We start from the raw sequence: 25699 nt of genomic DNA on the forward strand, positions 1-25699 counted from the left end.
CTTTTGCTGTATTAGTTCATATTCAGAACATCTGAAGAACAATGTGGGCATAAAGTATATTTTAGGAAAATATGCAAACTAGGAGGATATTTCTTAATATAATAAAATGATTTCTGGCAACATGATGGTCAAAGTTTTTATTTATTATTAACAAAAATAATAACTACCATTTATACGCCAAGAGTTCTTTAATCTCCATAACAAATCTGAGGTCCCTTTTTTACAGCTCTCAATCTGAGACATTAGCAACAACATCAGTATAAGTCCCTTTACTTTTATGGACAACCATATTAAACTGCTATTTTTATAAGTCAGAAATGACTAAGTATCACAATCTCATATGATTCAACCTAAATGATAAAGTGAGAATATCAACAATAAACACAATCATGGAATTTCCCTATGTTTATTTTTTTTACAGACTAAATCTATCATCATTTAACTGTAGTCTCATTAAGGTCACATATCACATTGAAATAGCAATTTTAATAATTTTTATAAAGAATAAATTACCTCTTTATTTCTATATTTCTTTCTTAGTTTAATTTTTCAATAATTTAAATACCACTTAGGTGTGGTAGCCACCTTATGTGAAGATCTTATTATCTGATTATCTGAATAAATTATGATGTAGTGAATAGAAGTATAGAGACAATTATACAGATAATTATATAGAGTATAATTATATAGAGTATATATATAATAGAGTATATATAATAGAGTATATATAGAGAGTATATATATTATATATAGAGTATATATATTATATATATAATTATGTATATATATAATTATATATAGAGTATGTTATTATATACATAATTATATATAATATATATAATTATATATTATATATAATTATATAGAGTATAATTATATACTCTATATATAGATAATTATATATATATACTCTATATACAGATAATTAGAGTATAATTATATAGAGTATAGAGACAATTATAGAGATAATTTTATTTCTACTATTAAGACAGTAACCAGCCCATCACTTTTGCCTATGCTTATTAGTGATTGTTAATATACAGTTACATTAAATATTTTTCAACTTATAGGTAGAAACATAGGCTGCACATTTGCATCCAACGAATATTTATACAGTGTCCCAAATAAAGAGTACATGATTATGCAGACTTAACTTCATATTGGAGTCACGATATGAATTTATTCATCAACTTAGGAAATAGGTATTGAAATTCCAGCTACTATGGTTGGAGAAACAAAACAAAATAAGACTTAGTTTGCACCCTCAGGGAGCTAAAGGTAAACTTCCTAGTAGAGATTTAATTTTGTGAATTATCACATGACAGAAAATTTTGAACATTTACAATTGTATAAACATGAAATTAAATGCCTTTTGAGAGAGTGAGCTTTTTGCCTTTGATAATTTTCTTTTTCATTCATGTCATTCTTTCAACAAAATTCCAGATGAGTACCTGTAATTTGTTAGAGCACAATCTTAAATGCCAGTGAAATAACGAAAAATGCAAATTGAGGTGTATTTGTCCAGATGGGGCTCACTTTCTGGGAAAGGCAGTATAATGCTGTGGCAAGAATGACTTTGGAATCAAACAGATTTAAATTCGAATCCTAGTTCCTCCATATATTTCCCATGTGTACTTCTTGAGCCTTTATGTCCTTTCCAGTGAGATAGAAATACTACTTTATAGAGTTTGCAATTTTGAAAGAAAATTTGAATGCCTTGTTTCAACCAGTAAAACAAACAAACTAAACAGAATCATATTGTGATGTCCAGAATATATTTTGTTGATAGGCTACCTACTCATAACAATACAAGTAACTAGGACTAGCTGCATGCACTCTCTCTTATCTTCAACTCTTCTCGCTGTATTCTGCTTAATCTCCTGTTTCTCATATGCACAAATTTGAATACACAATTTATTCAAAATATTGTTTTAAATGATATAGTACAATTGACTAAATTTTCCCTTTTGCATTTTACTTTTTATATTTTTTTAATCTTCCCTTTTGCATCAATATAGATGCATCCTCTCTGTGTTATATATCAGGCAACCTGTATTTGATGATATCCTTTTGATTTAATGTATTTTAGATTATACACACTTAATATTGACGTTTCTTATTCTGCTCTTTCTTGGATATAAACCCTTTGGTGAACTGAATACAGCAACTGACAACAATTATAAATGTCAAATTAAATTTGTATGGAATCTTGTAATTATAAGGAAAATTAGGGGTCACTTTTACTATCATGTCTGTAAACATGCTTTTCTGTTTATCTGCACAAAATCCATATTTTAAAATACAGGTGCTGAAAGCATGAAATAATGAGATGGTGCATATAAACTACATAGCTATTCAAACATTAATTTGTACATAGTAAGTACCTTTAAAAACTACCAATAACTAAAGAACAAGACCAATGAAGAATTTACCATGTGCTAGGCAATGCATCTCTCCTGCTTTACATGTACTATCTTATTCATCAGATTTATTCCTTTTTTTCGATCATTGCAGCAATTACATGAGACAAGCCTCATTTAAAAACCCATTATAGAGATTAGGAAGCTGAAGCTAACAAAGGTTAAGATAATAGAACTAGGAAGCATTTTATGTAGGATACAATTAAATGCAGAATCCATCTTAAAAATAGTGCAATTTTTCTGCTTGGATCAGCTGCTTCTAGGCCTTTTGTAAAGCCTGATATCAATCTTCTGGCTTCAATTATTGAAAAACAAGACGCAGTCCTGAAGTTCTAAAGAAGTCTTGTCTGAATAGACATGCATTGTGTTTGAAGGTGCTCATGAAGGCTCAGAAAGTTTTTCACAGCCCCTATTCCATCTAAAGTTAGGACATTGGGGAACTTATTCAAAAACCTAAGTTTCATATATGAAATCTACAGCCCAGTGAGAGCATTCCTGCCCCCTACACCACAGCAACTCTTTGTGTGTCTTTACAGTATCTGGTGAGAATGTAAAATATTCTTGTATGCAGCTTTATGATAAAGCTCTCTGCAAGGTCTCTGAACTTAAACAAAATCTGGAAAAGCTTGTAGGCAGTAAATCTTCATCATACATTTTGAAAGGGTAGGCTCTGTGGGAGAATGCTCTTCATAAAACAATAAAAACTTTTCCAGGAAAATAAAAACACATTCAGAAAATAGATATTTCACTTTCTAGCATTTTTTATAATGCCAAAACTCTCCGAATAAAATCTTGCATACAATAGGACAATTATGAAAGCAGATTAAAGGAATTGGATCAAGTTGCAATCTATAACCACTATATTAATATCTTTCTAGTTCAAATGCTTTGTAATGACAAAAATGTATGTGTATGTGCATGTACGTCTGTGTGTTTATATACATACAGGCATGCCTCATTTTATTGCACTTTGCTTTATTGTGCTTCACAGATATTTTACTGTTTTAGAAATTGAGGGTGTGTGGCAACCCGCCATCAAGTAAATCTATCAACGCCATTTTTCCAATGGCATGTGCTCTCTTCGTGGCTTGGCAGTACATTTCAGTAATTCTCAAAAGATTCCCAACTTTTTCATTATTATTATATCTGTTATACTGACTGGTGATCAGTAATCTTTGATGTTACTATTGTAACTGTTTTGGGGTGGCACAAACTGCACCCATATATGATGATGGACTTAATCAATAAATGTGTTTGTTCTACAGAGTGCTTCACCAACTGGCCATGCCTCATCTCTCTTCCTCTCCTCAGGCTTCCCTATATCCCAGGACACAACAATATTAAAATTAGGCCCGGTTAGTAACCTTACAATGGCCTCTAAGTGAAGTGAAAGGAAGAGCTGCAAGTCTCACTTTAAATGAAAAGCTAGAAATCACTAAGCTTAGAGAGGAAGGCACGTTGAAAGCGGAGAAAGGCCAAAAGCTAGAACTCTTTCACCATTTAGCCAAGTTGTAAATGCAAAGGAAAAACTCTTGAAGAAAATTAAATATGCCACTCCAGAGAACACATAATAATAAAGCAAAACAGCATTAATGTTGATAAAGAGGAAATTATACTGGTCTGGATAGAAGAGCAAAGGAAACACAACATTCCGCTAAGCCAAAGCCTAATCCAGAGCAAGGCCCAAAATTTCTTTAATTTTATGAAGGCTGAGAGAGCTGAGGAAGTTGCAGCAGAAAAGATTGAAGTGAACAGAGGTTGGTTTATGAAGGTTAAGGAAAGAAACCATCTCCATAACATAGAAGTGCAAGGTAAAGCTGTAAGTTCTAACTAGAAGCTACAGCAAGTTTTTTCAGAAGATCTAGCTAATTTATGAACACTAAACAAAAGACTTTCAGCGTAGACAAAAGCTTCTATTGGTAGAGGATGCCATCTAGAAACTTCATAGTTAGAAAGAAGGCAATGCCTTGCTTCAAACTTCAAAGGATAGACTTACTCTCTTATTAGAGGCTAATAAGAACTGTAGCCGGTGACTTGAACTTAAGGTCAGTGCTCATTTACCATTCTTCAGGTGGTAGGGCCCTTCAGAATTATGCTAAATCTACTCTGTACTCTATAAATGGAACTTAGCCTACATACACCTATATGTAGTATGGTTTACTGGATTTTTTTATTATACTTTAAGTTCTGCGGTACATGTGCAGAATGTGCAGGCTTGTTACATAGGTATACATGTGCCATGGTGGTTTGCTGCACCCATCAACCCGTCATGTACATTAGATATTTCTCCTAATGCTATCCTTCCCCTAGCCCCCCACCTCCAGACAGGCCCTGGTGTGTGATGTTCCCCTCCCTGTGTCCATGTGTTCTCATTGTTCAACTCCCACTTATGAGTGAGAACATGCAGTGTGTTTGGTTTTCTGTTCTTGTGTTAGTTTGCTGAGAATGATAGTTTCCAGCTTCATTCATGTCCCTACAAAGGACATGAACTCATCCTTTTTTATGGCTCCATAGTATTCTATGGTGTATATGTGCCACATTTTCTTTATGCAGTCTATCATTGAGGGGAATTTGGGTTGGTTCCAAGTCATTGCTATTGTGAACAGTGCCGCAATAAACATACGTGTGCATGTGTCTTTATAGTAGAATGATTTATAATCCTTTGGGTATGTACCCAGTAATGGGATTGCTGGGTCAAATGGTATTTCTGGTTCTAAATCCTTGAGGAATTGCCACACTACCTTCCAGAATGGTTGAACTAATTTACACTCCTATCAACAGTGTAAAAGTGTCCCTATTTCTCCACATCCTCTCCAGCATCTGTTATCTCCTGACTTTTTAACGATTGCCATTCTAACTGGCATGAGATGGTATCTCACTGTGGTTTTGATTTGTGTGTCTCTAATGACCAGTGATGATGAGCTTTTTTTCATGTATTTGTTGGCTGCATAAATGTCTTCTTTTGAGAAGTGTCTGTTCATATCCTTTGCCCACTTTTTGATGGAGTTGTTTGTTTTTTCTTCTACATTTGTTTAAGTTCTTTGTAGATTCTGGATATTAGCCCTTTGTCGGATGGATAGATTGCAAAAATGTTCTCCAATTCTGTAGGTTGCCTGTTCACTCTGATGATAGTTTATTTTGCTGTGCAGAAGCGCTTTAGTTTAATTAGATCCCATTTGTCAATTTTGGCTTTTGTTGCCATTGCTTTTGGTGTTTTAGTCATGAAGTCTTTGCCCATGCCTATGCCCTGAATGGTATTGCCTAGGTTTTCTTCTAGGGCTTTTATGGTTTTAGGTCTTACGTTTAAGTCTTTAATCCATCTTGAGTTAATTTTTGTATAAGGTGTAAGAAAGAGGTCCAGTTTCAGTTTTCTGCATATGACTAGCCAGTTTTCCTAACACAATTTATTAAATAGGGAATCATTTCTCCATTGCTTGTTTTTGTCAGATTTGTCAAAGATCAGATGGTTGTAGATGTGTAGTGTTACTTCTGAGGCCTCTGTTCTGTTCCATTGGTCTATATCTCTGTTTTGGTACCAGTACCATGCTGTTTCGGTTACCGTAGCCTTGTGACATAGTTTGAAGTCAGGTAGCATGATGCCTCCAGCTTTGTTCTTTTTGCTTAGGATTGTCTTGGCTATGCAGGCTCTTTTTTGGTTCCATATAAAATTTAAAGTAGTTTCTTTTAATTATCTGAAGAAAGTCAGTGGTAGCTTGATGAGGATAGCATTGAATCTATCAATTACTTTGGGCATTATGGCAATTTTCATGATATTGGTTCTTCCTAACAATGAGCATGAAATGTTTTTTGTGTCTTCTCATATTTCCTTGAGCAGTGGTTTGTAGTTCTCCTTGAAGAGGTCCTTCACATCCCTTGTAAGTTGTATTCCTAGGTATTTTATTCTCTTTGTAGCAATTGTGAATGGGAGTTCACTTATGATTTGGCTCTCTGTCTGTCATTGGTGAATAGGAATGCTTGTGATTTTTGCACACTGATTTTGTATCCTGAGACTTCGCTGAAGTTGCTTATCAGCTGAAGGAGATTTTGGGCTGAGATGATGGGGTTTTCTAAATATACAATCATGTCATCTGCAAACAGAGACAATTTGACTTCCTCTCTTCCTATTTGAATACACTTTATTTCTTTCTCTTGCCTGGTTGCCCTGGCCAGAATTTCCCATACTATGTTGAATAGGAATGGTGAAAGAGGGCACCCTTGTCTTGTGCCGGTTTTCAAAGGGAATGCTTCCAGTTTTTGCCCATTCAGTATGATATTGGCTGTGGGTTTGTCAAAAATAGCTCTTATTATTCTGAGATATGTTCCATCAATACCTAGTTTAGTTTATTGAGGGTTTTTAGCATGAAGCGGTGTTGAATTTTGTCAAAGGCCTTTTCTGCATCTATTCAGATAATCATGTGGTGTTTGTCATTGGTTCTGTTTATGTGATGCGTTACGTTTATTGATTTGCGTATATTGAACCAGTGTTGTATCCCAGGGATGAAGCTGACTTGATCGTGGTGGATAAGGGTTTTGATGTGCTGCTGGATTCGATTTGCCAGCATTTCACTGAGGATTTTCACGTTGATGTTCATCAAGTATATTGGCCTGAAATTTTTTTTTTGTTGTGTCTCTGCCAGGTTTTGGTGTTTGGTATCAGGATGATGCTGGCCTCATAAAATGAGTTAGGGAGAAGTCCCTCTATTTCTATTGTTTGGAACAGTTTCAGAAGGAATGGTACCAGCTCCTCTTTATACCTCTGGTAGAATTTGGCTGTGAATCCACCTGGTCTTGGACTATTTTTGGTTGGTAGGCTATTAATTACTGCCTCAATTGCAGAACTTGTTATTGGTCTATTCAGGGATTCGACTTCTTCCTGGTTTAGTCTTGGGAGGGTGGATGTGTCAAGGAATTTATCCATTTCTTCTAGATTTTCTAGTTTACTTTTGTAGAGGTGTTTATAGTATTCTCTGATGGTAGTTTGTATTTCTGTGAGATCAGTGGTGATATCCCCTTTATCATTTTTTATTGCTTCTATTTGATTCTTCTCTCTTTTCTTCTTTATTAGTCTGGCTAGTGGTCTATCAATCTTGTTGATCTTTTCAAAAAACCAGCTCCTGGATTCATTGATTTTTTGAAGGGTTTTTCGTGTCTCTATCTCCTTTAGTTCTGCTCTGATCTTAGTTATTTCTTGTCTTCTGCTAGCTTTAAGCCCACTACTGAGACGTGATGCTCAGGAAAAAAAAAAAAGATTTATTTTAAAGTATTATTTCTCATTGACAGTGTACATGGTCACCCAAGAACTCTCATGGAGACGTACAAGGAGATTAATGTTGTTTCCATGCCTGCCAACACAGCATCCATTTTATAGCCCATGTACCAAGGAGTAATTTTGGCTTTTAAGTCTTATTATTTAAGAAGTACATTTTGTAAGGTTATAGATGCCATAGATAGTGATTTATTTGATGGGTTTGGGCAAATTAAATTGAAAAACTGGGGTAAGGGCCCCAGTTGGTAAGGTCTAAGTCTAGTATTGCTTTCAGGGAAGTCTTAAAACCTTACTTTTTCTTGTACAGACCTTGGAGTAAACATTGAGAGCTCCAAACTCATAATTTATCATTTTCTTCTCCACATTACTCTGAAAAAAAAAAAACACCACACCCATTTTTGATACAAATACCTGTATCCATCAGGGAATTAGAGCCCCTGTATTATAGGAATCAGGTACTTATTACAGAATTAAGCCTTACAGAAATATAGGAGGAGCAGGGCAAATAATAGTCTGGAATAAGGATTAGAAGGAGAAGAGAAATAGTTGCTGATGCATCTGCCAGATGCACTAGCATAGGTGGACAGATCAGAACTTTCAGGAGAAGCTAATAAGCCAAGAATAGCCTGCAACAACAGGTCATGAAGGACGAACACCGAAGAAGTCTATGATTATCTGTTATCTCTGGGTAGCCACCACCTCTGCAGGTCTGCGTCCAAGCATCTGGTAGCGTGTTTAGGGCTCCTATTAGCAGGGATACCAGCCAAAAAACTAGCTGGACATAGTAGAAAGATGGGAATGACTGGGTTCCCGTGAGGCTGTCCAGCATCATATTTGACTACAGCGGACTTCTAAGAGTAAAGTTGTGGCTTCACCATTAACTTCCAAATGAAGTGGAAGTTCCTCTTTGACCAACTCTAACCAAAAAATATGTATTAAAAAAATAATATCTTGGAAACTGTAGTGATGGTCTTAATGAAATTAACATAGCAGAATCTAGCATACTTGCTTCAGGCCTAAAGCGATGCATTTATGATGTATTTTCTCACTCCATTTCCTCTAAATCTAAATGTAACCTTTTGCCGACTGTTTTTGTAAAACTTTTGATAACTTTAAATTTATAACTTATAGTCCAATAAGAAATGAGAGAGTCTATCTCCTTCAAAATCTTCAAGAAAAATTTTTATCCCAGCTTATTGTTTTGATTGGCTTGCAAGTATATGTCTAAACCAGTCACCGTCTCCCGTGGAATGAAATATTTTGTTTGGCTTAGGGTAGTTAGTACCCACTTAGGGTAGTTAAAACTGATGATGAGATCAATCCTATTCCAATGTCAGGACCACCTATATGTTTATGCAGACAGCTGCATATTGTCAATGTAATGATGTCTTTCCAAAATTGCATAAGAACAGAAGAGAAATAGTACTGGCTCTCTTACACTAAACGAAGATAAATTCTCAATGCTGATGAAAGATATATCTTCACAATCAAAGAGTGAATTTAGTAGCATGCAATATTAATGTAAACAAGCAAAGTATACATGGATATATCTTCATGAAATTTTTGGATTCCAAGCACAGAATTAAAACATTAAAAACTTCCACAGAGCATAAAACAAATTGTCTAGTCAGAGAAGAGGATTAGGTTGTCATCAGAAGTCCAAATGACTATATTAAATGTTAAAAAAAATAGAAAACAATCTTTAAAGTTTTAAGAATTTTAAACTCACGCTCCCAACTATAGTTCAAATATATAGAAAATATAAAGATATATTTGCATGTGCAAGGGCTGACAAAAGTACCTTCCACCATTCCATCCAAAATTAATTACTCCAGGATGTACTGCAACAAAATAAAAAGGATTTAAACAAGAAGATATGGGATAAATAATAATGCTAAAAAATCAGTTAAAATAGGTAATTCTTGATACAAAATGTAAAGAATTTTTAAAAATTACTATGTCCAAAATCTCAGAGCCTGTGCTGGGAAAGATGCAAGGAAAGATGTTCTACTGTGGCAATCTTATTTGATTCAAAGTAAATGTGTTACTTCCAGTGTGACCTGATAAAGCAGCATAGCAGGGACATCTAGAGTAGGCATCGGCTGTTTTTCAGCTGCAACTTTTACAGATCCATCTATTTTTCCTGACCCACCCCCCCAAAAAAATGACTAAAATGGAATCTTTATTCTAGATGTATTATGTAGTGGCTAACCACTTTCTGGTTAAAAGATTTTGTCAACTGTGAAGCCACAGAGTGGATATGTATGAGACAGAGCTTTATTGTTTACTATTAATGCTTTATTCCTTCTTCATTCGTTAGTAATTAGATAGCATTTTACCAGGTAGTGAATGCTCCTTTGGTTTCTTTTCATTTAACACTGCTAAGATTTAGAATGGAAGTAATTTGGATTGTTTTGTTCCAATAAAAGATTGGCCTTTCCCCCCTTTTTCTTGTTATTATTATCCAACAGAATGGGTTTATAATCAAGTGGGAAAATGTGGAATATGTACATAAAATAAGAAATAAAAATAAGCAGATAGGAATGGAAATGATTAAGAGAATGTTATAGAATATGCTACAGAGATGGATACTTCCTAGTTGTAGTTTCAGCTCTTCTTTTATTCTCAATATTAACATTCATAATTTGTGAGACTCAGCATGTGTTGACTTTAAACGTGCAATCAGAACTGGGATGGAATAGATATTATACACTTCACTATTCTCCTGCCCCCTGTGAATACTTAAGACACTTTTCTTGCATCTGAAATGGACAGCACTGACTTATTTCTGTACTGGTAGGTTTCACATCTCCTGTATCTTTTGTCTTCATTAAGTCACAGTAAGTTTCTAGTTGTCTCTAATAAAGCCTTTGCCTTAATATATTGTAGCTTCAATAAAAGTAGGAAAGTCTATGTCTAATTTAAAAACACATATTTTATGTTTGTAGTTAATGTTCCCTATGGCATATTTAATGAAACTAGCCAAGTAACCATATACTTGGAAAAAAAAAAAGAAAATGCACACAAGCAAAAATCCATTCATTCATATGATTTCTTCTATAAAAATCTTTCACTTGAAGGGAGAAAGAAGAATAACAATTAAATAGCAGAAATCTCTAAATATTTATAGTTAAATCTGTATCTTGGGGGATAGTATGTAGGTTATGTTCTTTATTCTATTGAAAGATTAGTACTTTGCCAACTATTTTTAATGATATTTTTTGAACTGTGTCATTATTTACAGCTGATTCACTCCACTTTGAGTAAAGTATATCTCACCTGTTCTTTAGCTTACAATGGCAGCACGTAGGTGGGATTTTAAAAAAATCTGTATACAGAAATATATGCAGTGCCATGGTCTCCCCACTGTTTTGTACTTTTGATTATTAAAATTATGTTAAAAGAAAATTGTGTTATATCACAAGTAACTTGGCATAAAAATGAAATAGTGAGTTTTATTATTTGATACATAGCACACTACACATAAACTAATTTTAGGCCGGGCGCAGTGGCTCACGCCTGTAATCCCAGCACTTTGGGAGGCCGAGGCAGGCGGATCACGAGGTCAGGAGATCGAGACCATACTGGCTAACATGGTGAAACCCCGTCACTATCAAAAATACAAAAAAAATTAGCCGGGCATGGTGGCGGGCGCCTGTACTCCCAGCTACTCGGGAGGCTGAGGCAGGAGAAAGGCGTGAACCCGGGAGGCGGAGCTTGCAGTGAGCCGAGATCGCGCCACTGCTCTCCAGCCTGGGAGACAGAGCGAGACTCCGTCTCAAAACAAACGAACAACAACAACAACAAAAAAAACTAATTTTAATAAACAATCATAGTTTCTACTTCATAAACTAGAAATATTTTATGAAGTAGCATATTAAGGAATTTGGTGAACTCCTCAAAAAACAAATGCCAGACTTAAAATTGAGGAGAGAGAGAAATTGAAACCTGCATCTCCATGAGGAGCAGCAAACACTAGTGGAGACCTGGGAAGGTATCCCTGGGAATCTCAGAAGCACAAAGCAGCTACCTAGTGCCTTTCACACTAAGACAATTTCCTAAAGAAATTTATTTATACAGTTTTGGTGTTTCTCTGTCTCAGTTATCTATCACTGTGAAACAACTCAAAACTTGGTGACTTCAGGCAATGATGATTTATTATTTCTCATAAGTCTGCGGGTTGGGTGGGTGCTCAGCTGGTTGGTTCTTCTGATGACCTCCTCTGGAGCATTTCTTCATCTAAAGACATTCAGAAGGTTGGCAAGGCCTGAAGGATCTGAGACAGCCTTATTCAGATATGCAGGGCCTTGCTGCTATTTGGCTAGCCCCTCTTTCTCTCTGTCCACATGGAATCTCATCATGTGGGGGCCCAGTCCAGCCACTGCAAATGGAGCATTCTAATAGGGCAAAGGAAAAAACTGGGGAGCTTTTTGAGGCCTAGAATTTCGAATTCAGACAACATCGCCTGCCACATTTTCTTAGTCAAAACAAGAGGCAAGTTCAGTCCGGATTCAAGCTATGGTAAAGTAAATTCCCTCTCTTGATGGAAGGAGCTACAAAATATCATGGCAACGTGTTTCAAGTCAATTCCTTTCTCTCTCCCTTTGTCTCTGTCTCTCTCTGTCTCTGTTTTAGGTTTCTTTGCATGTTATCTTAAAGAAGGCTGACTTTTGTCTAATGCAGGAGTCAGGAAACGTTGTGTACAAGTTTAGATAGTAAATATTTGCCATTTTAAGAAATTTTAAGTTCTCTATCACAACTACTCACCTCTACAGTTGTAGCATGAAAGTGGCCATAGACAAATCATAATATAATTCATTGGCTATATTACAATAAAACTTTGTTTACAAAAATAGTGGCTAGACTTGGTTCATGGGTCGTTTGCTGAACACTAGTGTTACAGGTTCAATTATATCCCCCTGCCAAAAAGAGGTTTTAAACTTGGGTACTTCACAATGTGACCTTTTTTTGAAAATAAGGTGGTGGTAAATATAATTAGCTAAAATAAGATCATACTGAATAGGGAAGGTTCCTAATCTAGTATGACAGGTGTCATTATAAGGGCAGAAATTGGAATGATTGCAGCTGCAAGACAAAAAATTTCAAAGTTTGCTAGCAAACCAGCAGAAACTGAGAAGAATTATGAAAGGACTTTCCTACAGATATTGGTGTCGTCTTGTTGATACTTAGACTTCAGATGTCTAGCCTCCAGAAGCGTGACACAACAAATTTCTGTTGTTTTAAGCCACTCAGTGTGTGGTACTTTGTTACCATTGACCGAGGAAACCAATACACCTGATGTTATGTGTAATGTTGATAAATTTCACGTTATTCTTTTTTTATACTTTTCTCTATTTTATTTCCTGATTGCTTTTGAATCCTAGGCAATATCCACCTTCCTGAAAATAGAGTGAACCAAAAGCTTTGAACTTTACCTTCCCTGACATCAAAAATGACAATTTGCATCTGACCTTTGCTTGTTAATTGTAGCCAGTCTGATCAGATTATTTCTACTAAGGGATTCATAAGTGGTGTTTAATAGGATATTTTGCCTTTCTTACCTAACATTTGCATTTCAATAGAACCCTGAATGCATTTATTTAAAACAATATTTCTCAAGTTATTTGAAATTTAGCGGTAGTTTTCTGTTTTTCATCCAGAACAAAATTTTATCTGGAAATTCAATACATAAAAAGTAATCCCGGCGTGGATGAAGCTGATATGGGAAGCCTGAAGCTTTTCCTCTTCATTTTCTTCCTGATTTGTGTCTCCTCATCTCTTAAGACTCACTGATGAATTCCAGCACCTTATAGAAAAGAGATGAAAACTGGCATTGTAAAGGAGTACTATTGTTGAGATTTCTGGCAATGAAGACAGGAATTAGGGAGAATAAAGACAATTTCAAGTGGCTAGATCTCATTAGATGCATGGTTATCAAACTCAAGCATAAGATAACAAAGATAAGAAAGATAAGAAATTTTGACTAAGTGTTTAACTGAATATCAGATTGAATAAGAAGAATAAATAGAGGTTTATTTCATAATTAACTAGATGTCATATATATCCATCCTTTTCTCTAATGAGAGATGCTGATTTCAACAATGGCTGTTAAAGTGCCAAGAGGCAGAATTGGGAAAGGTTCTCCGGGCAGTGGGCATGTTGCTGGAAGCAGCTGCGTAGCAATGTACATGGTTGAAAACACAATTCATTGTTTCAAAGGCTGGCAATATGATCCCTTGGAATGTGCTCACTTGCTAATCTTCTAACGTGTGTGTGTGTGTGTGTGTGCATTTGTGTGTCATGCTATTTTTAATCAAGACTCTAGACAATGCCATACAGAGCCATTACCATTATGCATTCAGAATAAATAAATTTATTCTGCTTAATTATATTAGAATAAGTTTAGCCAGATAAGCTAATATTAATTATATCACATATTGTTGTCTAAAAATAAAGAGAATTTTAAAGAAATACAAATGAATTTATATGATCACCGTTGTTATTTGCCCCAAGCAAGAAGAGAAGAAATGCGGGTAATTTCAAAACAGACTGATTCTTTCAAAAAAATTACTTCATATTTACTTTTAGATTGAGATACTGGTTTATTTCACGGACAACATTGCTTTCACATAGTTGAGTTACTCTCTAACTACCAACCTCACTATGATTTCCTTTTTCTTACTTTGGTAGCTTATTTACATCTCACTTTCCAGGCTTTCTCCTTCTTCTGCAATGTTTTGTTTTACACATTTATTTACCACTCTTTTATTAAGCAGGAACTTAAGAAACCATGAAAAGAGATGTTAGTAAGAGATGAATTAGGGATGGACCATGCATGCAAACATATGAACACCTGCAACATGTCTTCTAAGGTATATTAATTGGCTGAAATCAACTCTATTTTAAGCAGGATAATCAAGGAGGTGGGTAAGTGAAGAAGGGGGTTGTAGATTAATCCAATCCTTCTTATAACAAAAGAAGTCAAATTCTATAAATTGAATCATATTAAAATCATTATATGAACATCAAATAAAAGCACAAAAATGCTTTTATAAATGCTTTTTGTTTAGGAATACAAAAGTAATGTAAGTTGACCTCTGCTATAATAGTCTGATTTTGCTATTTCTTTTTCTTTTCTTTTTTTTTTTTTTTGAGACGGAGTTTCATTCTGTCACCCAGGCTGGAATGTAATGGCATGGTCTTGGATCACTGCAACCTCCTCCTCCCGGGTTCAAGCGATTTTCCTGCCTCAGCCTCCTGAGTAGCTGGGATTACAGGCATGCGCCACCATACCCGGCTAATTTTGTATTTTTAGTAGAGATAAGATTTCACTATGTTGGTCAGGCTGGTCTTGATCTCCTGACCTCAGATGATCCACCCACCTCGACTTCCCAAAGTGCTGGGATTACAGGCATGAGCCAACATACCCGGCCACTATTTCTTAAGTGAGATCTTTTTTCTTAGAAAAATTAGAAAAATCTCACAAAATTCTGTACTAGCTGCTAGCTCATTGCCCTCAAGGTGGTAAGCATTCCTGGCCCTTCACCTACTAAGCCCACCATGCTCTTAAGATTCACTGTGCCTAATCGGAGTGTGAGAGGTAGTTGGGATAATGAATCATCTATAAATTGTATCACTCTACCCAAATTATAGTCTGCCCATTCCTCAGTGTACACTTAGCTCCCTACAAGGCAACCATTTGTATTGGTCTATAGCCAAAGATTTTTTAGTGAGAGCTGACTGCTCCAGATTTAGTAGACTTTGACAGCAAGGCTGAATACTGAAGTGGTCTATCCATAGCCCTCTTTTTTCTCCTTTTCCTGTTTCTGCTAATAAAACAACTTGTAGCAGCTAGAGCAAATAATTCTCTTATTTTCTGACTGTGCTTGTAACATTCCCACTGCCCTCTTTCTGCATAGGGATAAGGTTACTACTATCCAGGACTCTGAGAAAATTAACATACAGATTTCTAGAAATCCAGGACCTGGGACAACTAAGGTATGATTTTTTTCTACAGTAATTATCATAGCACAGCATTATTATTGAATATTGAGGTTCTGGAGTCCATATTCAATTTTTCTGATATCTTTTCAAAGTCTTCTGATGTGACTCTCCCTTCTAATAATATGATAAATGAAACCCCCTACTCTTTCCTTCTCTCAGTTTGGGCAATTCACAGATGGCTATAAGTACTCTGTTTTATTTAGGACTGAAGAATGAAATCCCATATTGATAGGTATCATCTGGCCTCTTTTGTTCCTGTACTTTCAACAACATCATAAATATTTAAAGTTGAACTTTTATAAAATCTTCATAATGTATATCATTAGTGTCATTATTCATAAATCTTACAGCATTCTCTATTATGTAATGCTCAATAAAATGGAAATATGATGCTTGCATTGTTAAATGGCAACTAAACATTTCTGAATGGTTATAAACTCATTTAACTTGTTTGTCTTCATTTATTCAAAGTATGAACATGAGTATTACTTTTTGAAATTAAGAATAGCATATTCTCTGGAACACACAAAATCCAAATCAAATTGAAGTTGATTTTTCCTCCTTTTTTCGAATTAACAGCTGTAAAGAAGACCATCATCGAAACTAATTTGCAGTAATGCAGCTCTTTGATGCCATAAATGCATGAAATACATTAAAGGAAGCTAATTGAATTTTTAAAGACCACTTGGAATGCTCAGATCAGGTATTTTTATATCAAATATACAGGAAGCATTTAATTAGCATGAGACATAACAATACAAATCTTACAGATTTAAAGGGCATACCTTCTTCTACAAATGAGAGAAAACGATTTTAAACACAATTAGTTAATTAGAATGTATACAAATCCTATCAAAAGGAATACTAAAAAGTTTCAAAGTTAAGATACTCCTGGAACTCAAGGAAATAGGAGCACTAGAGAATAAATGCTTTATACAGATGATTGTAGCATGAGTATTATTCTCCAGTGTGTGCTGGCAATACTCTTTCATCTTCTTAAACTTCCCTAAGTGACTTCCCTTTCTAGAAGTATTGCACACTTGATATCCTATATAGCTGTCCCATTGAACATAAACAGCAAAACTAAATTAAAAACAAACAAACAGAAAACCTTGTACTAAGTCCTCTAAAATAAATACTCTGAAGCCATAAAGTGAAGAAGTGGAACTTTAGATTTTCTAGTTTATGTGCATAGAGGTGTTCATAGTATTCTTTGATGGTTGTTTGTATTTCTGTAGGGTCAGTGGTGATATCCCCTTTATCATTTTTTGTTGTGTCTATTTGATTCTTCTCTCCTCTCTTCTTTATTAGTCTAGCTAGCAGTCTATCTATTTTATTAATGTTTTCAAAAAAGCAGCTCCTGTATTCATTGATTTTTTGAAGGATTTTTGTCTCTCCTTCAGTTTTATGCTGCACTTGGTTATTTCTTGTCTTCTGCTAGCTTTGAAGTTTGTTTGCTCTTGGTTATCCAATTCTTTTAGTTGTGATGTTAGGGTGTCGATTTGAGATCTTTCTAGCTTTTCGATGTGGGCATTTAGGGCTATAAATTTCCCTCTTAACACTGTTTTACCTGTGTCCCACAGATTCTGGTATGTTATCTCCTTGTTCTCATTGGTTGTAAAAACTTCTTGATTTCTGCCTTAATTTCATTATTTACCCAGGAGTCATTCAGGAGATGGTTGCCCAATTTCCAAGTAGTTGTGTGGTTTTGAGCGAGTTTTTAAATCTTGAGTTCTAATTTGATTCCTCTGTGGTCTGAGAGACTATTTGTTATGGCTTCAGTTCTTTTGCATTTGCTGAGAAGTGATTTACTTCCAATTATGTGATCAATTTTAGAGTAAGTACCATGTGGCACCAAGAAGGATGTATATTCTGTTGTTTTGGGGTGGAGAGTTCTATAGATATCTATCAGATCTACTTGGTCCAGAGCTGAGATCAAATCCTGAATATCTTTGTAATTTTCTGTCTTGATGATATACCTAATATTGACAGTGAGGTGTTTCCTACTAATATTGTGTGGGAGTCTAAGTCTCTTTGAAGGTGTCGAAGAACTTGTTTTATGAATCTAGGTGCTCCTCTTCTTTGTCTTTTTTGATCTTTGTTGGTTTAAAGTCTGTTTTGTCAGCAACTAGGCTTGTAGCTCCTGCTTTTTTCTGTTTCCAATTTGCTTGGTAAATTTTCCTTCTTCCTTTTATTTTTGAGTCTATGTGTGTCTTTGCATGTGAGATAGGTCTCTAGTATAGAGCACACTGATGGATCTTGACTCTAACCAGCTTGCCATTCTGTGTCTTTTAATTTGCGCATTTAGCCCATTTACATTTAAGGTTAATATTGTTATGTGTGAATTTGATACTGTCATCATGATGCTGCCTGGTTATTTTGTAGACTTCTTTATGTAGTTGCTTCATAGTGTCATTGGTCTGTGTACGTCAGTGTGTTTTTGTAGTGACTGGTAACAATTTTTCCTTTCCATATTTAGTGCTTCCGTCAGGAGTCCTACAAGGCAGGCCTGATAGTGATGAATTTCCTCAGCATTTTCTTGTCTGAATAAGATTTTATTTCTCCTTAGCTTATGAAGCTTAGTTTGGCCAGGTATGAAATTCTAGGTTGGAAAATTTTTGCTTTAAGAATGTTGAATATTGGCCCCCTATCTCTTCTGGCCTGTAAGGTTTCTGCTGAGAGGTCTGCTGTTAGTCTGATGGGCTTCCCTTTATGGGTAATCTGGCCTTTCTTTCTGGTCGCCCTTAACATTTTTTCCTTTATTTTGATCTTGGAGAATCTGATGTTTATGTGTCTTGAGGTTGATCATCTCATGGAGTATCTTACTGAGGTTCTCTGGATGGCCAAAATTTGAATGTTGGCCTGTCTTGCAAGGTTGGATAAGTTCTCCTGGATAATATCCTGAGGTGTGTTTTCCAGCTTGGTTTCATTCTCCCTGTCTCTTTCAGGTGCTCTAATCAGTCATAGGTTCAGTCTTTTTACATAATCCCATAGTTCTCGGAGGTTTTGTTTGCTACTTTTCATTATTTTATCTCTAGTCTTGTCTGCCTGCCTTATTTCAGCAAGATAGTCTTGAGGCCCTGATATCCTTTCTTCTGCTTGGTCTGTTCAGCTGTTGATATTTGTGTTTGCATCATGAAGTTCTCGTGTTGTGTTTTTCAACTCCATCAGGTCATTTATATTCATCTCTAAACTAGTTATCCTGGTTAACAGCTCCTGTAATGTTTTATCATGGTTCTTAACTTCTTTGCAATGAGTTAGAAAATAATCCTTTAGCTCAGCAACATTCATTACTACCCATCTTCTGAAGCCTACCTCCCTCAATTCATCCATCTCAGCCTCAGCCCAGTTCTGTGCCCTTGCTGGAGATGTGTTGCAATCATTTGGAGGAGAAGAGGTACTCTGGCTTTTTGAGTTTTCAGCATTTTTTAGTTGATTCTTTCTCACCATCATCGGTTTTCCTACCTTTGATCTTTGAGGCTGCTCCCTTTTGGATGTGGATTTTGTGGGGTCTTTTTCGTTGATGTTGTTGTTTTTGTTGCTTTCTGTTTGTTTTTCTCTTAACAGTCAGGCCCCTCTTCCATAGGGCTGCTGCAATTTGCTAGGGGTCCACTCCAGACCCTATTCTCCTGGGTCCTTCCTGCCCCTGGAAGTGTCACCAATGGAGGCTGCAGAACACCAGTGATGGTAGCCTGCTCCTTTCTGCGGGAGTGGGAGCTCTATCCCAAAGGGGCACTGACCTGATGCCAGAGGGAGTGCTCCTATATGAGGTCTCTGGAGACCCCTGTTGGGAGGTCTCACCGAGTCCGGAGGTGCAGGATCAGGGACCCATTTAAATAAGCAGCCTGGCTACCCCTTTGCAGAGCAGGTGTTCTGTGCCGGGGGAATCCTCCTCATCTGGGCTGCCCTGACTCTCCAGAGACAGCAGGCCGAAAAGACTAAGACTGCTGATCCATGATATCATAGCTGCCCCCTCCTCCTAGGGGCTCCTCTCAGGGATATCAGAGTTCTGTCCATAAGCCCCTGGCTAGGGATGCTGAAATTCCCGCAGGAAGTTCCTGTCCAGTGAGACCCCCACTTAAAGAAGCATTCCGGACATGAACTGTCCCAGCTGTGGTGCTGTGCAGTCTCGCTGGCACCGGCAGCATGGGAAAATGGCCAACTGGTGCCACAGTGATGGCAGCCGCTCCTCCTCTGCCGGAACTCAGTCTTCTTAGGCAGTCTCCAGCCTGCTGCTCTGGCCAGTGGGGATTCCAAGCCAGTGGGTTTTTGCTTATGGGGTTCCATGGGAGTGGGACCCGCTTAAAGAAGACTGCTTGGCTTCCTGGCTTCAGCCCCCCTCCCAAAGGAACGGATGGCTCTCCTGCCTCACTGGAGTTCCCAGAGCCAGAGTATGCAAAAACTCCTCTGTCTCAATACTTGCCCCAGCAGTCGCCCATCCAAGAAGCCGCCTTGAGTCTGCACAGCCCTGTGCCTGGGACCCAAAGTGCTGGTTGCGTGGGCTCATGAAGGGATCTCCTGATCTGCTTGTTGCAAGCATCCATGGGAAGAGTGAGGTTTTCAGGGATGGGTGGCACAATCCCTCATCGCCTCTCTTGGCTTGGGGAGAGAGCTTCCTCCGCCCCACGCAGCTCCTTGGTTATCCCTCCCTCTACCTTGCTTTTTCTCACTCTCCATGTGTCACAGCAACCATCTAGTCAGTCCCAGTGAGAAAACATGGGTTCCTGAATTGAAAATGCAGAATTCACCCACCGATTTCATTCTTCTTGGTGGGAGCTACAGGGTGGAGCTGTTTCTATTCGGCCATCTAAGCTGCTCCCTCCAGTTTTCTCTTTTAAACCAGATTTTCATACAGCATTAATAAGAGTCAAAAGATTTTTGTTCACCTTTTGATTAAATACAAACCACCCCCCACATTTCTTTGTCAGATATGTCTTTAACCAGGGCCATTTTAAGTCTTGTCCACAATTAATTGCTTTATTCTGATGCTTCTTCTAAAAAACCTTTGCAAGCAATTTTAATTCTAAAATATTATGTCTTCAAAAAAGTTAATCCGTTTATGCCTAGTGTTCCATTATTGGAACACTAAACAAGTGGGAGTTATTTATATCTTACTGCTCAAGGTCATCACCAAGGTCTGATTGCAAAAATTTAAAAAAATTGCAACCTCAGGAATAAATGGGTTTTAATGGAAAGGATGAAAAGGACCCTTACATGAACTCTTTTGAATCAGGGTTCTAATAACATTAGGATAATATCATTTGGATTGGGTAAGAATTCTCAGAACTCTATGAAAAGACTGACTGACTTATAAAACTGCTAATCCAAACAGGATAATAATTATTTTAAAAACTAAGAAAACACTTTGGCAGATTTTAATCCTAAGTCAACCAATACTGAAATTGTTAAGATATGTAATTTGAATGAACTCCATGATCCAAGTCAAATTGCCTATAATAAGCCATTTATTAAGCAGTGCTATGCACCTGAATTGGAGACACAAAATTGATACTGAAGATTATATAAATCCAATGTTAAGCATGGATTCATGGACAGCCTGGACAGCCACTTGGTCCTTCTTCAGTCCTGAAAGTTTTCATTATTAAAATCTATGCATTCCATGACTCATCATAAAACAGATAAAATGATCCAAATTATGAAAAAAATATTGGTGTGGTCACTGTTTTAAGTTGCTAAAATGGTTTATGACCAATGTTTGGGTTACCAAACCCATATTACTGAAAACATAATCAAAACTTTAGGTACATTTCTGCTACCTGCTCATCCATTTGAATATTTATAAAGGAATCTCAGTATATTTTTATTTTCAGTGCTTGTTTTCTGGTTGTATAGAAGCTTTCCCATGCAGAAAGTCTGATGTTATAACAATAGCTACAAGATTCTTAGGAAATGCTTATTTTATGGGATATTCCTGGAGAAATCTTCAGTGATTGAGGTACTTGTTTCAATATACAAGTTGTAAGACATTTAAATAAAGTATTATGGATATGATAGCACTCAGTAAAGCTAGCTGAATTGACTGGATTGCCTTGGTCAAACATACTGAAGATTGATGACAATAAGATCCACATCCAGTAGAAAAAACACAAGTTGACGCTTTGTTAAATAGTCACTGAAACAATAGAACGTTTTCTTTTTTTTTTTTTTTTTTTTTTTTTTCAGTGATTTTTTTTTTTTTTTTTATTATTATACTTTAGGTTTTATGGTACATGTGCGCAATGTGCAGGTAAGTTACATATGTATACATGTGCCATGCTGGTGCGCTGCACCCACCAACCCGTCATCTAGCATTAGGTATATCTCCCAATGCTATCCCTCCCCCCTCCCCCCACCCCACAACAGTCCCCAGAGTGTGATGTTCCCCTTCCTGTGTCCATGTGTTCTCATTGTTCAATTCCCACCTATGAGTGAGAATATGCGGTGTTTGGTTTTTTGTTCTTGCGATAGTTTACTGAGAATGATGATTTCCAATTTCATCCATGTCCCTACAAAGGACGTGAACTCATCATTTTTTATGGCTGCATAGTATTCCATGGTGTAGATGTGCCACATTTTCTTAATCCAGTCTATCATTGTTGGACATTTGGGTTGGTTCCAAGTCTTTGCTATTGTGAATAATGCCGCAATAAACATACGTGTGCATGTGTCTTTATAGCAGCATGATTTATAGTCCTTTGGGTATATACCCAGTAATGGGATGGCTGGGTCGAATGGAATTTCTAGTTCTAGATCCCTGAGGAATCGCCACACTGACTTCCACAAGGGTTGAACTAGTTTACAGTCCCACCAACAGTGTAAAAGTGTTCCTATTTCTCCACATCCTCTCCAGCACCTGTTGTTTCCTGACTTTTTAATGATTGCCATTCTAACTGGTGTGAGATGGTATCTCATTGTGGTTTTGATTTGCATTTCTCTGATGGCCAGTGACGGTGAGCATTTTTTCATGTGTTTTTTGGCTGCATAAATGTCTTCTTTTGAGAAGTGTCTGTTCATGTCCTTCGCCCACTTTTTGATGGGGTTGTTTGTTTGTTTCTTGTAAATTTGTTGGAGTTCATTGTAGATTCTGGATATTAGCCCTTTGTCAGATGAGTAGGTTGCGAAAATTTTCTCCCATTTTGTAGGTTGCCTGTTCACTCTGATGGTGGTTTCTTTTGCTGTGCAGAAGCTCTTGAGTTTAATTAGATCCCATTCATCAATTTTGGCTTTTGTTGCCATTGCTTTTGGTGTTTTAGACATGAAGTCCTTGCCCATGCCTATGTCCTGAATGGTAATGCCTAGGTTTTCTTCTAGGGTTTTTATGGTTTTAGGTCTAACATTTAAGTCTTTAATCCATCTTGAATTGATTTTTGTATAAGGTGTAAGGAAGGGATCCAGTTTCAGCTTTCTACATATGGCTAGCCAGTTTTCCCAGCACCATTTATTAAATAGGGAATCCTTTCCCCATTTCTTGTTTTTGTCAGGTTTGTCAAAGATCAGATACTTGTAGATATGTGGCATTATTTCTGACGGCTCTGTTCTGGTTCCATTGATCTATATCTCTGTTTTGGTACCAGTACCATGCTGTTTTGGTTACTGTAGCCTTGTAGTATAGTTTGAAGTCAGGTAGTGTGATGCCTCCAGCTTTGTTCTTTTGGCTTAGGATTGACTTGGCGATGCGGGCTCTTTTTTGGTTCCATATGAACTTTAAAGTAGTTTTTTCCAATTCTGTGAAGAAAGTCATTGGTAGCTTGATGGGGATGGCATTGAATCTGTAAATTACCTTGGGAAGGATGGCCATTTTCATGATATTGATTCTTCCTACCCATGAGCATGGAATGTTCTTCCATTTGTTTGTATCCTCTTTTATTTCCTTGAGCAGTGGTTTGTAGTTCTCCTTGAAGAGGTCTTTCACATCCCTTGTAAGTTGGATTCCTAGGTATTTTATTCTCTTTGAAGCAATTGTGAATGGGAGTTCACTCATGATTTGGCTCTCTGTTTGTCTGTTATTGATGTATAAGAATGCTTGTGATTTTTGCACATTGATTTTGTATCCTGAGACTTTGCTGAAGTTGCTTATCAGCTTAAGGAGATTTTGGGCTGAGACAATGGGGTTTTCTAGATATACTATCATGTCATCTGCAAACAGGGACAATTTGACTTCCTCTTTTCCTAATTGAATACCCTTGATTTCCTTCTCCTGCCTAATTGCCCTGGCCAGAACTTCCAACACTATGTTGAATAGAAGTGGTGAGAGAGGGCATCCCTGTCTTGTGCCAGTTTTCAAAGGGAATGCTTCCAGTTTTTGCCCATTCAGTATGATATTGGCTGTGGGTTTGTCATAAATAGCTCTTATTATTTTGAGATACGTCCCATCAATTCCTAATTTATTGAGAGTTTTTAGCATGAAGGGTTGTTGAATTTTGTCAAAGGCCTTTTCTGCATCTATTGAGATAATCATGTGGTTTTTGTCTTTCGTTCTGTTTATATGCTGGATTACATTTATTGATTTGCGTATATTGAACCAGCCTTGCATCCCAGGGATGAAGCCCACTTGATCATGGTGGATAAGCTTTTTGATGTGCTGCTGGATTCTGTTTGCCAGTATTTTATTGAGGATTTTTGCATCAATGTTCATCAAGGATATTGGTCTAAAATTCTCTTTTTTTGTTGTGTCTCTGCCAGGCTTTGGTATCAGGATGATGCTGGCCTCATAAAATGAGTTAGGGAGGATTCCCTCTTTTTCTATTGATTGGAATAGTTTCAGAAGGAATGGTACCAGCTCCTCCTTGTACCTCTGGTAGAATTCGGCTGTGAATCCATCTGGACCTGGACTTTTTTTGGTTGGTAAGCTATTGATTATTGCCACAATTTCAGCTCCTGTTATTGGTCTATTCAGAGATTCAACTTCTTCCTGGTTTAGTCTTGGGAGGGTGTATGTGTCGAGGAATTTATCCATTTCTTCTAGATTTTCTAGTTTATTTGCATAGAGGTGTTTGTAATATTCTCTGATGGTAGTTTGTATTTCTGTGGGATCGGTAGTGATATCCCCTTTATCATTTTTTATTGCATCTATTTGATTCTTCTCTCTTTTTTTCTTTATTAATCTTGCTAGCGGTCTATCAATTTTGTTGATCCTTTCAAAAAACCAGCTCCTGGATTCATTTATTTTTTGAAGGGTTTTTTGTGTCTCTATTTCCTTCAGTTCTGCTCTGATTTTAGTTATTTCTTGCCTTCTGCTAGCTTTTGAATGTGTTTGCTCTTGCTTTTCTAGTTCTTTTAATTGTGATGTTAGGGTGTCAATTTTGGATCTTTCCTGCTTTCTCTTGTGGGCATTTAGTGCTATAAATTTCCCTCTACACACTGCTTTGAATGCATCCCAGAGATTCTGGTATGTTGTGTCTTGGTTCTCGTTGGTTTCAAAGAACATCTTTATTTCTGCCTTCATTTCGTTATGTACCCAGTAGTCATTCAGGAGCAGGTTGTTCAGTTTCCACGTAGTTGAGCGGTTTTGAGTGAGATTCTTAATCCTGAGTTCTAGCTTGATTGCACTGTGATCTGAGAGACAGTTTGTTACAATTTCTGTTCTTTTACATTTATTGAGGAGAGCTTTACTTCCCCCAAGATGGCCGAATAGGAACAGCTCTGGTCTACAGCTCCCAGCGCGAGCGACGCAGAAGACGGGTGATTTCTGCATTTCCATCTGAGGTACCGTGTTCATCTCACTAGGGAGTGCCAGACAGTGGGCGCAGGTCAGTCGGTGAGCACACCGTGCGCCAGCCGAAGCAGGGGCGAGGCATTGCCTCACTCGGGAAGCGCAAGGGGTCAGGGAGTTCCCCTTCCAGGGGTGACAGACGGCACCTGGAAAATCGGGCCACTCCCACCCGAATACTGTGCTTTTCCGACGGGCTTAGGAAACGGTGCCCCAGGAGAGTATAGCCCGCACCTGGCTCAGAGGGTCCTACGCCCACGGAGTCTCGCTGATTGCTAGCACAGCAGTCTGAGATCAAAC

The 25699-nt window shown here is 37.1% G+C and overlaps 1 long non-coding RNA gene across 3 annotated transcripts in view; it reads right to left on the reverse strand.

The window, feature by feature from the left end:
• Positions 1 to 25699, reverse strand: part of LOC129058731 (uncharacterized) — a 301795-nt gene that overhangs the window by 80539 nt on the left and 195557 nt on the right. The gene's annotated exons all lie outside the window — the stretch shown is intronic.

Source organism: Pongo abelii, chromosome 2 (genome assembly GCF_028885655.2).
Source record: "Pongo abelii isolate AG06213 chromosome 2, NHGRI_mPonAbe1-v2.0_pri, whole genome shotgun sequence".
Classification (NCBI taxonomy): Eukaryota; Metazoa; Chordata; class Mammalia; order Primates; family Hominidae; genus Pongo; species Pongo abelii.